This window comes from Panicum virgatum, chromosome 8K (assembly GCF_016808335.1).
Source record: "Panicum virgatum strain AP13 chromosome 8K, P.virgatum_v5, whole genome shotgun sequence".
Lineage (NCBI taxonomy): Eukaryota > Viridiplantae > Streptophyta > Magnoliopsida > Poales > Poaceae > Panicum > Panicum virgatum.
In genome coordinates, this window is record NC_053143.1 from 8,794,453 (window position 1) to 8,808,112 (window position 13,660).

Consider the following 13,660-nt stretch of genomic DNA (forward strand, 5'->3'; position numbering starts at 1 on the left):
AGTTTGAGCAGCAGCAGGAGCAGTACGAGGAAGGCAAATATAACATGAACAACCTATCATCTTTAAATGCAATTTCATACTGCATTTTAATATTGTATGCCTATAAGGATTTCCTAGCCACTTTATATCCTTTATATATACCTTTGGGTTACATTTTGGTTAGTTGTGCTAGGTTGCTGTGCTATAACACACTTTGGTCCTTTTTTAATTAATTTGATTAATGGTTTACTTGAACTTAATTCTGAGAGTGGCACTCTGTGTGGCTTGAGTGGCTCACGTCTCGTTAAAATGTGGTTTTTGTAGAAACATGGTTTAGGGGGCCAGCACGGTGCTTAGTGCTTGGTTGGCCACTCTCCATAAGGACCGGTTCATAGAGCGACAACCTGGGACAACAGCGCTACCACAAGGCTAGAATGGGATAGACTTGGCGTAATAATTAGATCTTTTTGGTTTGGAGTAACTTACCTGCGGGGCAAGAGTAGTAAGCTTCAATGGTCCCTGCTCCTCCGGCTTGGTCTGTGCTTGGATTGCGCTCCTGTGCTTGTACCCCCGGAGGTGGGCCCCATCGTCGCCGACCTAACTCTCGCGGTTACGTCTTACCAACGAGATTCTTTTTAAAGGCCTCGTAGTGAGTCGCTGGCCATCTCACCTAAGGAAGTGTGATGAACAACTGGCGTAGCTCACGACTTGTGGGTAAAGATGTGCAACCTCTGCAGAGTGTAAAACTGGTATACTAGCCGTGCTCACGGTTATGAGCGGCCCAGATCCTCCTTTTGATTAGTGGAGTTATCTCCTTCCGACGAGGGAGGTGCTTCTCGGGGTTACCTTGGTGGCTTGGTTTTGGTTTGGTTCTCAGTAGTAACATGTTTAATCTTGATTAATTACTATGTAACTGGGTTAATGGTAATTCATCAACTCGTAGTAAATAGCTTTAATAAAATTTTGCCAAGACTTAAAAGCTAATGCAGTCAGTCAGCCAGCCTAGAGCCTCATAGTTTGTGTTATACTTGTTGAGTACAAGTTGTGTACTCACCCTTGCCTCTTCTCTACTTTTTCCTCTTGGATACGCTACTGCTGCTCAGTTCCTGCCGACACGAGGGAGTTCTTCCAGCGCTACCAGGACTACGAGGACTTTTAGGTGTTCGTCTCCCAGTCGACGTCCCTGTGGCGCCCTGCTTCAGCTTCGGAGAGCTTTATCGTATTTTGTACTTCGCTTCCGCTGTATCAGACATTTATGTCATTATTGTAATAAATAACATTCGTATTTCGATTTATTATGTCTTATTCGTGATATGTGCTATGATATACTGTTCATTCTGTTGTATATACGTGTGACTTGATCCTGGCACGTATATGATTGCTCGGTTTATGTTCTTTTATAAACCGGGTGTTACAGAGTGGTATCAGAGCCGTATCGACTGTAGGACGAAGCCTAGATAGAACTGATCGAGTTTTAGGACTTCTTCTCTCTAATCCTTGTCTGCTGAAATTATTTTACTATTATACCCCTTGACTTCTTTGACTTTTTACCCGTCTTGCCTTGATTTCTCTCTCTGAAGAATAGTTTTCGTAGACTTTGGCCTGAATCAGTCATCTGACCACCATGAGTATTAGCTAGGTGACCCTTTTATAATAATACGATAGCACGTTCTGCGACGCGTTGTGTTAGTCGAGTCTATTGCTAAACTCGGCTAAGTTGTGAAAATTGTCTGCTTGTTATTATGCTACATGTTTGATTTGGATTTTTGAATGATTGCATAGCTTAGTAGCTTAATTTTGTTTAAAGAAAATCACTCTGATGTTAAAGTTAACTAATTAATAAAATGAGTTAGATCATTGGGGGTAAAACAGTCAACTCTATCCTGTCTACTTTATCATGGCTGAGTCTTTTTCCGCAAAGAGTTATCATATCCATCTGAATTTATTCCTGCAATATCCTTACTCGTGAAATCTTTTATTCAAATCAGATGGTGAACACCAGGAGCACCGGTTCTGGTTCTGGCCAGCAGCAGGGTCAGAACAATCAGGGTACCGGGATCCCGATGCCTCCGCCCTTGACTCCGGAGCAGTACTTCCAGCTCCAGATGCAGATGATGGCTACCCTGAACAACACCGTTCAGGCTCTTCAGCACGCTCACACTCAGCCTCCGCCTCCTCCACCGCCGCAGCCACGCGACAGGCGTGCAGAGTTCCTGAGGGGTCACCCGCCGACGTTTTCTCACACGTCCGACCCTCTTCAGGCTGACGACTGGCTCCGTGCAGTGGAGCCTCAGCTGGACATCGCCCAGTGCGATGATCGTGAGCGAGTTCTGTACGCAGCAGGACAGCTGCGAGGGGCAGCTTTGGACTGGTGGGAGTCCCACCCAGTTCACGACCGCGAGGCTCTCACTTGGCTCCAGTTCAGGGAGCGTTTCCGCAGCCACAACGTCCCCGCGGGCGTTATGAAGATGAAGCAGAAGGAGTTCCTTGCACTGAAGCAGGTAATCTTAAGTATAATCATTCAGCGGTTTCTTTTGAGCTAATGCCCTTGTTCCATCCTTATGAAATCTTGAGTTAATCTTCCGATATCTATCTGTCTTTGTGAATTCAGGGGACTATGTCGGTCACGGAGTATCGTGATCGCTTTCTTCAGCTGGCACGCTACGCCCCTGCCGAGGTTGCGGATGACCGCAAGAAGCAGGAGCACTTCATGGAGGGTCTTGAGGACTACCTCCAGTACGCGCTGCTCAACCTCCGCTTCGACGACTTCAACCATCTGGTTGACAGTGCGCTCAACACTGAGCGCAAGCACCTGGAGATGGAGGACAAGAAGAGGAAGGTTGTCCTCGTTGCTTCCGGCAGCAACACTCGTCCTCGACTCCAGCAGCCCCAGCAGTACCAGCAGCAGTACCGGCCTCCTCAGCAGTACCAGCAGAGGCCACCGCAGCAGTACCCGCCTCGACAGCAGCAGGCAGGTCAGGGCCCGAGGTTACCGGCACCTCCGGCTCGTGCACCACCCGCTCCACCGGCACCACAGGCTCCACGTCCGGCAGCTCCTACCGGACAGCAGGCTCAGGGACCTCCTCGCACCTGCTTTCACTGTGGCCAGCCGGGGCACTACGCCAACGCTTGCCCCCAGAAGGCGCAGGCGGGACAGCAGGGGCGCCCAGCTCAGCCCAGGGCGCCAGCACAGGGCAGGGTGAACCACGTGACGGCCGAGTCAGCGGCCGAGGCTCCCAACGTGGTTATTGGTACGTTCATGGTTAATTCCTATCCAGCTACAGTGCTTTTTGATACTGGTGCTACGCATTCCTTCATTACTCAGTCTTTTGTCGAGCATCATGGTATTCATACTAGCACATTAAAGAGGTGCCTGTTAGTATCTTCACCGGGAGGACAGTTGAGGTCTCACACTTACTGCCCGAGAGTCAGTGTTTCCTTGAGGGGAGTAGAGTTCTGTACTGATCTGATGGTGCTAGACACCAAGGGCATTGATGTCATTCTGGGAATGGAAACTCTGGCCAAATGGGGAGTTCGGATAGATTGTGCTCAGAGGACAGTCTTGCTATCAGCTTCCAGTGGCCAAGAGGTTGTTATCAGTGCAGTAGAGCCTTCTGGATTTCTTCATCAGATGGAGGCTAGACCCACGGACGGTATTCGCGTGGTGTCTGAATTCCCGGATGTCTTTCCGGATGATTTGCCAGGTATGCCGCCTGAACGCGCCATTGAGTTTTGTATTGATCTCTTGCCTGGCACAGCTCCTATTGCAAAGCGGCCCTACCGTATGGCACCTATAGAGCATGAAGAAGTAAAGAAGACTATTGATGAGTTGCTAGCCAAGGGCTATATCCGTCGCAGCTTCTCTCCTTGGGCTTTTCCATTATTGCTGGTAGATAAGAAGGATGGCTCGAAGAGGATGTGTGTGGATTATCGTGAGCTGAATGCTGTCACTATCAAGAACAAGCATCCACTGCCCCGTATTGAGGATCTCTTTGATCTGCTTCGAGGTGCTCGTATATTCTCGAAGATTGATCTTCGTTCGGGATATTTTCAGCTGAGGATCCGTCCTGGGGATATTCCGAAGACGGCATTCACCTGCAAGTACGGGCTATATGAGTATACAGTCATGTCCTTCGGCTTGACTAATGCCCCGGCTTTCTTCATGCATCTGATGAACATGGTCTTCATGGATTATCTGGATGTCTTTGTGGTGATTTTCATTGATGATATTCTGATCTTTTCCAAGACAGAAGAAGAGCATGAGGAGCATTTGAGACTCGTATTGCAGAGATTGAGAGAGCATCAGTTGTATGCCAAGTTCAGCAAGTGCGAGTTCTGGATTGATGAGGTTCCATTCCTCGGTCATGTTATCTCTCAGGGAGGCATTGCTGTTGATCCGAGCAAGGTAAAGGATGTGCTCGAGTGGGAGACACCGCAGACGGTAAAGGAAGTCAGGTCTTTCTTGGGCTTAGCTGGATATTATCGGAGGTTCATTGAGAATTTCTCCAAGATCGCGAAGCCTTTGACTTCTTTGCTGGAGAAGAATGTGGCTTTTGTATGGACTGATGAGCGTCAGATGGCCTTTGATGAGCTGAAGAAGAGGTTGACTACGGCGCCAGTCCTGACTCTGCCAGACCAGACGAAGAGGTTCACGGTGTATTGTGATGCTTCGAAGGATGGTCTTGGGTGTGTTCTGATGCAGGAGGGCAGAGTGATAGCTTATGCTTCACGGCAGCTACGCCGGCATGAGCTGAACTATCCTACTCATGATCTTGAGTTAGCCGCAGTTGTGCATGCTCTGAAGATTTGGAGGCATTACTTGTATGGGCAGCGGTGTGATATCTACACTGATCACAAGAGCCTCAAGTACATTTTCATGCAGAATGAGCTGAACATGCGGCAGAGAAGATGGCTAGAGTTAGTCAAGGACTATGACCTGGAGATTCACTATCATCCGGGCAAGGCCAATGTTGTAGCAGATGCTCTGAGCAGAAGAAGTTATGTCAACATGGCCGTGGCTTTCCAGATGCCTCCAGAGTTATGCGAGGAGTTCGAGCAGTTGAGTCTGGGTTTCTTGCATCATACCTCTAGTGCAGCGTTTGAGGCAGTACCGACTCTAGAGTCAGAGATCAGGCAGCATCAGAAAGATGATGAGAAGCTGCAGGAGATTCGTGAGTTGCTCAAGAAGGGCAAGGCTCCTCATTTCAGAGAGGATGATCAGGGTACATTGTGGTACAAGAACCGGATCTGTGTGCCAGATGTGAAGGATCTTCGGAAGTTGATTCTGAGTGAGGCCCATGATACAGCTTACTCTATCCATCCGGGCAGCACGAAGATGTATTATGATCTGAAGGAACGTTTCTGGTGGTATGGGATGAAGCGTTCAGTGGCAGAGTACGTGGCTATTTGTGACACCTGTCAGCGTGTCAAGGCTGAGCATCAGAGGCCAGCAGGTCTATTACAGCCTTTGAAGATTCCAGAGTGGAAATGGGAGGAAATCACTATGGACTTCATTGTTGGATTGCCCCGTACTCAGAAAGGGTACAACTCCATTTGGGTAGTAGTGGATCGTCTGACGAAGGTTGCTCACTTCATTCCAGTGAACACTACTTACTCCGGTGCTAGACTTGCAGAGTTGTACATCTCTCGGATTGTCTGCTTGCATGGTGTGCCCAAGAAGATTATATCTGACAGAGGGTCTCAGTTCACTTCTCGGTTCTGGGAGCAGCTCCATGACTCTCTGGATACGAAACTGCGCTTCAGTACGGCTTATCACCCTCAGACAGATGGGCAGACAGAGAGGACCAACCAAGTGTTGGAGGATATGCTGAGAGCTTGTGCTATTCAGTATGGTACTAGTTGGGATAAGTGCCTGTCATTTGCTGAGTTCTCATATAACAACAACTATCAGGCCAGTCTGAAGAAGTCTCCCTTCGAGGCATTGTATGGCAGAAAGTGCAGGACTCCTCTCTATTGGGATCAGATTGGTGAAAAGCAGCTCTTCGGCCCTGAGATCATAGATGATGCAGAGCAGATGGTTCAGGCTGTGCGAGAAAATCTGAGGATTGCACAGAGCAGACAGAAGAGCTATGCTGATGGCAAGCGGAGAGACCTGACTTTCAGTGTCGGTGATTATGTGTATCTGAAGGTGTCTCCGATGAGAGGAATCCGCAGATTCAATGTCAAAGGGAAGTTAGCACCTCGGTATGTGGGGCCATTCAAGGTGCTAGAGCGGAAAGGCGAAGTTGCTTATCGCCTGGAGTTACCTCTCAGCCTCTCAGGAGTTCACGATGTCTTCCATATATCTCAGCTGAAGAGGTGTCTGCGAGTACCCGAGGAGCAGGCACCCCTGGATGGAGTAGATGTCCAGGAGGATCTGACTTATACTGAGCATCCGGTGAAAATTCTGGAGACATCAGAGAGGGTTACTCGGAACAAGCGCATCAAGATGTGCAGAGTTCAGTGGAGTCACCACAGTGAAGCTGAGGCTACATGGGAGCGAGAAGATGAGTTGAGGAAGACCTATCCAGATCTCTTTGCTAGCCAGCCCAGCTAAATCTCGGGGACGAGATTTCTTTAAGGGGGTAGGGTCTGTAACACCCTAATTTAAATTTCAGTATTTTTCAATAAATTTAATTGGCTTTATTTAAATTTCTAAGGTTTATTGTGTTTAGTTGGCATTTTAATCTAATTTTGTTCCATTAAGTAATTAAAATTTATCATAGGTTTAATTTTTGTGTTGCATTCATGCTGGTGCATACTTTTATTTGAGTGTGGTTTGAATTCAAATCCATATTTGAATTCAAACTTTGTTTGAATTAGATTTAGAAATGAGAAGAATAGGAAATAGAAAAGGAAAATAGAAAGCCCAACGCCCAGAAAACCCAAAACCCTCTCAGCCCGACCCAGCTCCCCGCGGCCCAGTTCGCTCGGCCCAAGCGCGCGGCCCAGCGCTCCGCCCGCACCCCGCTCGGCCCGCGTCGCCCGCTCTCACTCGGCCCGGTTCCATCCCGGCCTGCGCCCGCGTCGCCCCGCGCGCGCTCAGCAGCTCCGGCCCGAGCCCAAGCCAGCGCCTCAGCCAGCCCGCGCCCACACTCTTTCCCGAGCCCAGTCGCGCCGGCCTGCTCCCCTGGGCCCGCACGCCAGCGCGTCGCCCGCATCGCGCGACGCCTCCCCGCCCCGCTGCAGCCCGGCCCCACACGCCAGCTCCACCCGCTCGCTGCCAGCCCGGGCCCGCTCGCCAGGTCCGTCTCCCTCCTCCCGCAACGCCCGCCCGCGATCCTCGCCTGAGATCCAGCCGGCCTTCCAAACCGGGCACGCACGCCAAGGTAGCCGCCGCCCTACAAAAGGGACCTGAGCCTCCATCTTTCCTCCCATCCGCCGCCACCAGAGTCGCCCCAGAACCCTAGTAGCGGCCGTCGCTACCCGGAGCTCGGAGCGGAACCACCCGCCGCCGCCGGTGAGCTTTTCCTCTCACGAATTCTTGCCGCCGGCCTGATTTCTGGCCACGCTGACCCCCTGGATCGCTTCGCAGTGCCACCCACCGTCGATCCGTGCGGCCCAGGAGCCGGAGACGCCCAGCAGCAGCCCTCCTTCGAGCTCCGTCCGCGCGCCTCCGCCTGAGCTCGCCGCCGGTCCCCTGCGCCGCGAATCCGTCCGCCCCGCGCCCTCGGTGAGCACCCTGGATCCCCGAGTTTCCTTTTGCGCTAGTTGATTAGGCCCCTAGCCCGCTTGTACAGGTGCAAGAGCCGATCCTGAGGATCCCTACTTTGGCTATTCACCTTGACAGGTTAGTAAAGAAATTTTCTGTTGCTTATTATCTCATCCGTGTTACTGTTTGTAATCATGCAGATCTTACGGGATGAAGGTGTGGTCTGTTGCAGTAACACTAAGTAATGGGTATATCCACCTGTTTACATTATGTACAGGACTATCTCCTCAGAAGGTCGCAAGATTAACAATCAGAGTCATCTTGTTCTAGTGCTGGCTACATCTATCAAGGTAATTTGAATGCACAGACAAGAATCAGATATTTTCTCATTATAATCTCTACACATGTGTTACCAACATCAGTGCTGGGCTGTTGGGTTAGTTCAGAGGAAGGCACTATATCATCTGATTCCATAGTGAATATGAATTCTTGATTATGTCGTTCGTTGGCTGAAATACAAATTTTTGTATAAGATCTGCAATTAGTCCTGAATATTTGTCTTTACAACAAATCAATTTAGGGTAAATCTTTTGGTGCTGAACATAAGTACTAAATCATCAATTATTTTCCTTTTTGCAGAATGAAATGCAGAAAATAGTGGAAGAAAATGGCCCAATAGAGTCATCGGAGAATAAGAACACGAAGCACCATCCATTACTATTGCATGTATCTTCCTTGTTGCCGTTACAGACTTACAGTTCAACTAACTCATATAAGAAATACATATTAATAGCCTTGGGATATGAAGAAAGTTCCACTGATTTTATTTTTTGTTGCAGTTGATTACTAAAGAGGCTAACTGTGAGCCTGATGAAATATGCGACTTCGAACTGCAACTTTGTGATACTCAACCAAGCGTTATAGCAGGTGCCATGAAAGAGTTCATCTTTTCAGGATGGCTTGACAGCCTTTGTATGTCATTTTGTTCATTGAAGATCTGCCTCACTATTCTGTTTACCTAAAGCTACCACGTTACTAATTTAGCTACCACATCTCATGATTTTTGGTGCTTTCATTGTTTGATGTTGGTTTCTTTCTAGCCCGTCAAATACTTACTCTGATCACAAATATAAGTCCATCTAGGTTTGTCCTAAGTGACAAAATTTTAACTTTGACTGGTAGTATATTTGAAAAGAGTTGTACATTATTAAATATTGTTCATAATAAATCTAATAATGTTAATCTTATGTTGTAAATCTTTATAAAAATTTAGATATTGGTGGCCAAAGTTGAAAGGTTTGACTTAACACAAATCTAGGTGTACTTATTTGTGATAAGAGGTAGTAATTACTTATAAGGAGTTTCAGATGCATCTTATAACATTATGCAATTTAAGATGGAAGGAGAAAAACACTACAGATAACAGTTAGTGAAACTTATATCAAAGTAACCTTTGGAGGAGAATGGAACCTTTGATATTGTTGAGCATGAATATTTTTTAAGTTGTAATCTATGCTTTAACATTGACTGATATTGTCACCTTTCTTTCCTTCCTTTTCCTTTTTAGAAGGAAGTTTCCTCCTTTCATATGTAACTGGTTCGAGTAAATGATTCCTTTCTATTTACAAAAAAGTAACTGTTGAGTGTTATCGAATGAGTTAGCATGGTTTAAGGCTAGAATACCTTTTGTGTTCTAAGCATTATACTCTCTTTGGATAATAACCTCTCTATAATATTATAGTTGTTCATTGAAACTTGTATGATTCCGAGGATTCTATCATTGCATTTACTTCCAATTCTATATTGTTGAGAGCTTGCTCTTTTTACTAAATTACTATTTATTTCCATTGTTTAAATAAAATCATCATATAATTATTTCCCCGATACTATTCAGGCCCTAATCGACTCAACTTCTGCTGAACAATCACTTGATCATGTATCTGGCGTGCGAATGGTAGCTCTTTGACCATAAGGAAGTTGGGTCTGATTCTGCTCAGGGAGCTGGTTCCCCTGCCATGTTGGACGCTTTATCAAGAATCACATGGTCTTTTAACTCTTCAAATTCCAAGGTACTCACTACTGTGTGCTCACCCATTCACAATTGTTATTCTTTATTTCACCCTACCACAGTATTCGCAGCTTTTCACATCAGTTTGTTTCCAAATTGGTGATAGGAAATGAGAAACTGTTTTTACTTTCAGTTGATATCAAAAGCTATTCGGAGGAGCTTTCTGGTGTCTGCCGACATGGCACATGCTTTACACCCCAATTATATGGTAAGAATTACTTTTTATAACATTTTACATATATGCATTGAGATAGAAAAACAGTTCTTAATCATTTGTATTTAATTTTCCAGGACAAGCATGAGGAAAACCACCAACCAAAATTGCAAGGCGACCCGTGATCAAGCATAATGCCAACCAACGTTATTCTACAAATGCTGGGACAACATTTATGTTTCGAGAAATTGCTGAGAGGCACAAACTACCTGTCCAGGTTAGTTGATAAAAAAGGACCCCTACATAATAGTTGTGAATTAGTACCGATTATAACTACCAGCTTCCATGGTTTGGATGAATTGCATCAGCTCACTCTAATCTGGAACCTTTCTCTCTGTTCGTTTTGGGAGATGAGAGGTGAAGAAATTTCCTATTTTTATGAAGAATGTAGATTGGTTATTAAATGATAGCAGGTCATATGCTGCACTGGGTGTTACGTGCATCATATTTGTTGTTAGGTGCATCGAGTCGAGCAAGGGTTAGATTATCAAAGGCACATGTTTCTATCAAGGTTAGTAATGCATTTATGGGTTGTGTGATGAGTTGTTTGAAATCTATTTTTCCGTATGTGTCATAATTAATCAATTATGAAATGAAAAAGGTTCAACATCAAGGAGCCCAACATATTGATTTGAACTAAAGTCTCGGTTACCTTTCTATCATTGTTTCTCTAATTCACTATGGTTGTCAACCTGATGGACTGTGTTTGCAAAGGATGAGTTAGAGAATACCTCCATACCCAAAGCCTGTGGCAGGTCTTCTTGAATCAAATGTTGTTGTTTGCTCTTATAAAAATGAATATTTCTTAAACTGTACAAATAAAAATTGTATTTATCCTTTCACTGAAAAATAGATGATAGACAAACTTGCATTAATATCTTTTCCTTTGTTGATTCCATTTGCACCTTATTCAAAACTGAAACTGCTTATTTCATTCGGTGTTAGATATCTGTTAGGTTGTTACGACATGTACGGCTGATCAGATATAATTTGGTTAGAACTAGGAGGATGTGGTTACAGTATGGAGGATGTGGGGATAATTCTTTTCATTTATCAGGCTTTAGGTTTCCTTCGGCCATCCCAAAATCCTGGATATGACATCTCTATTTTTCTTTGATGTTTTGGGTACACAACTTGAGGATTATTTCATGAAAAAAAAACACTTGATTAGAAGTGGTTCAGACCCACTTTGGCCATAGCACAGGGTGCCCAAGAAGCTACAGAGTTATACATCTAAGTATTTCCACCTATTATGTTATTGCATTTTGGAGCGGGGTGGACGGTGTGAGCTGCAGCAAACTTTTAACACTGAAAATATGGAGGCATGACTTATGCTGATTAAAACTGTTAGATTTGAATTTGCAAGTTTTAGCTAGATACAATTACATTTGTGTAGAGCAAAACACAAAAGCATTCATGTAGAATGCAAAGTATGTGGTGCTTGATTTGTTTTTTTTTTGAAAAAAAAACACAAGGTAGCCAACCACCATTTATAACATAACCAAAATTATATGAACTTCAGTTATAATGCATTTCACTAATTGAGCACCAGGGTCTAGGGAAAGCCATGTATGTCAATAACCGTGTTGCAGATTCACTACGTCAGCTGAGAATTTCAGAAGTCGCACCACAGCCCTAGGTTTATATCCATTTCAATTTTTTTTATCAAATACTACTGAAAGCTGTCAATGTATTGACAGCGCACTTATTAGGTAATGCCATCTGTTTAACTTAGATTTAGACATATGTGCAAACTATAATTTCTTTCTGGCCCGCTCATTTTTGTGACTTATTCTCTTTTCAGGATAATTATGGTACTAAGTGAACAGAACACACCAAACACCATCCAATGGTAATGTTGGTATCAATGTTGGATCGTCAACGTGGCTTTCCTGGTTCGCCATGTGAGCTGATTATAAGGTGGTCCCTCACAATAAGCCAAAAAAAGTAAGACTTTCTTATTTCTTTGATAAAATTTTGAAATCTGCAATGTCTGCATGTTTTTTTTCAGAATTGTGTTTTTTAGGATAATAATGATTTGGAGGGCTCTGATCAAAGCAAACAGATCCGGGGACAAACTCCATTCCTGAAAGGTATTGGAATGTATATCTACTTGCTTTCATATCACTTTTATAATCAGTTTCTAACAATAAATTTCATTATTTAAGCAGAAAATTTAATTGTACTCCCATGGGTATATATATCACTAGAAAAGAATTGGATTAAATGCAAAATGCTCTACATCTTCATGAACATTCTGTAGTTTTAGCATTACCATACAGCTGGAGTAGCTCTACCTAGAGTTGGAATATGTGCACAATGCCAGTATGCCACGATCCCTAAACTACAACTATTAGAAGAAAGCTTATTTCACTATATCTGTGAGTAGATGAATGGAACTCTATGAATCATAATGGTTTGTTGACTGCACTATACTTGAACAGGGTACTTGAATTTCACTGCTCATTGAGGTGGATGTGTCAGACAACAGTATAAGTGCTCTCACAGGAAGGCTGTTATGGTGGTTGTCTGAGGCTGGAGGATGGATCTGTTATAATAAACCACGCCATGGTGTGTGCCTGGCGTGCATCGTTGCGCGTGAGTGCGTGTGTTCATTATTGAGTCATTTAGGTTGTAGGGTCTGATCGAGTCCGTAGCATGTCCACTGACACACGAAGTTCGCGCTTGTGTTCACATCCAGTGTCAAGTAGGATGGTGCATGCGTGTGCATACGTGAAAATTATCTCATAAAAGATGTATCAATTAAAGTATTCATATTCAATAATATTTTTATTTTTGAAGGTAGTTGAGTCCTGAGTTTACAGAAATTCAACATCAATAATATGTATGATTAACTTGTTTTTGTTATTGAATATTTTTTATGCGTGTGATACTAATTGTAGTTGCTTAATTGATTTTTTAAAATACACGTCCTTCTCATGCATACATATTATTGAATAATTTTATTTTACATGGTTTTTGAATGTGCGTGCGTTGTGAGTGTTTTGTACTGTAGTTAAAAAAAATCAATCATAGAATCTTCCTAGAGATACTTCACCTAGAGGCACACCATCTTTTCCCTCCGCTTTTCCCTAGAGATACTGCTCCAACTGATAGAATGCACTTGACATTTTCGGAATCTGATGAGTCCCCCCTTTCCCCATTGATTGCTTAAAAACCTTCTTCTGCTACACTATTATTTTCCATGTTCGCAGAATTCAGGGCACAATATTCCAAATGAAGAAATCCGAGTTTCTCAGGTATATATGACTGTTTTTCTTTCCGTTCTTTTTTAAGGAAATATTACCGCAATCTTGGATTGTATAGAATTTAGTTTTAACGTGCATGTAATCAATAGTAACGGGCAGCGTATCAGGTGGAAACCAGGGGGCTGTGCAAACTTGGAAACTTTCAATCAAGACCACATGATGCTAATTTGATGGCTAGGGAAAGACATGGGTGTATTTTGCACTTAACCGCCTGCCATTAGCCATAGTAATCTCTTTTTTATTTTTTTGCAAATCATCCCCCACAAGTCCGTCCGCGTCGATTCCTTTCTCGCCGCGGCCGCCACCCTTCGCCGTCCGCCTCATCCCCCACTACTACAAAATCTGATTAACCGAGGCGTTTTAAAACTGCCTCGAAGGCAGGTAGGCTGGCGGCCCGCCTCGCTTAATGGTAGCCGGGCCGCCGGCCGGGGAACTGCCTCGGTTAATCATACATTAAACGAGGCGGTTGCGTTTTACAG

General features: G+C 44.6%; 1 pseudogene; it reads left to right on the forward strand.

The window, feature by feature from the left end:
- LOC120645393 overlaps positions 1 to 12,717 on the forward strand; it is a 29,614-nt pseudogene extending 16,897 nt beyond the window's left edge.
- The last annotated feature ends 943 nt before the right edge of the window (positions 12,718 to 13,660 follow it).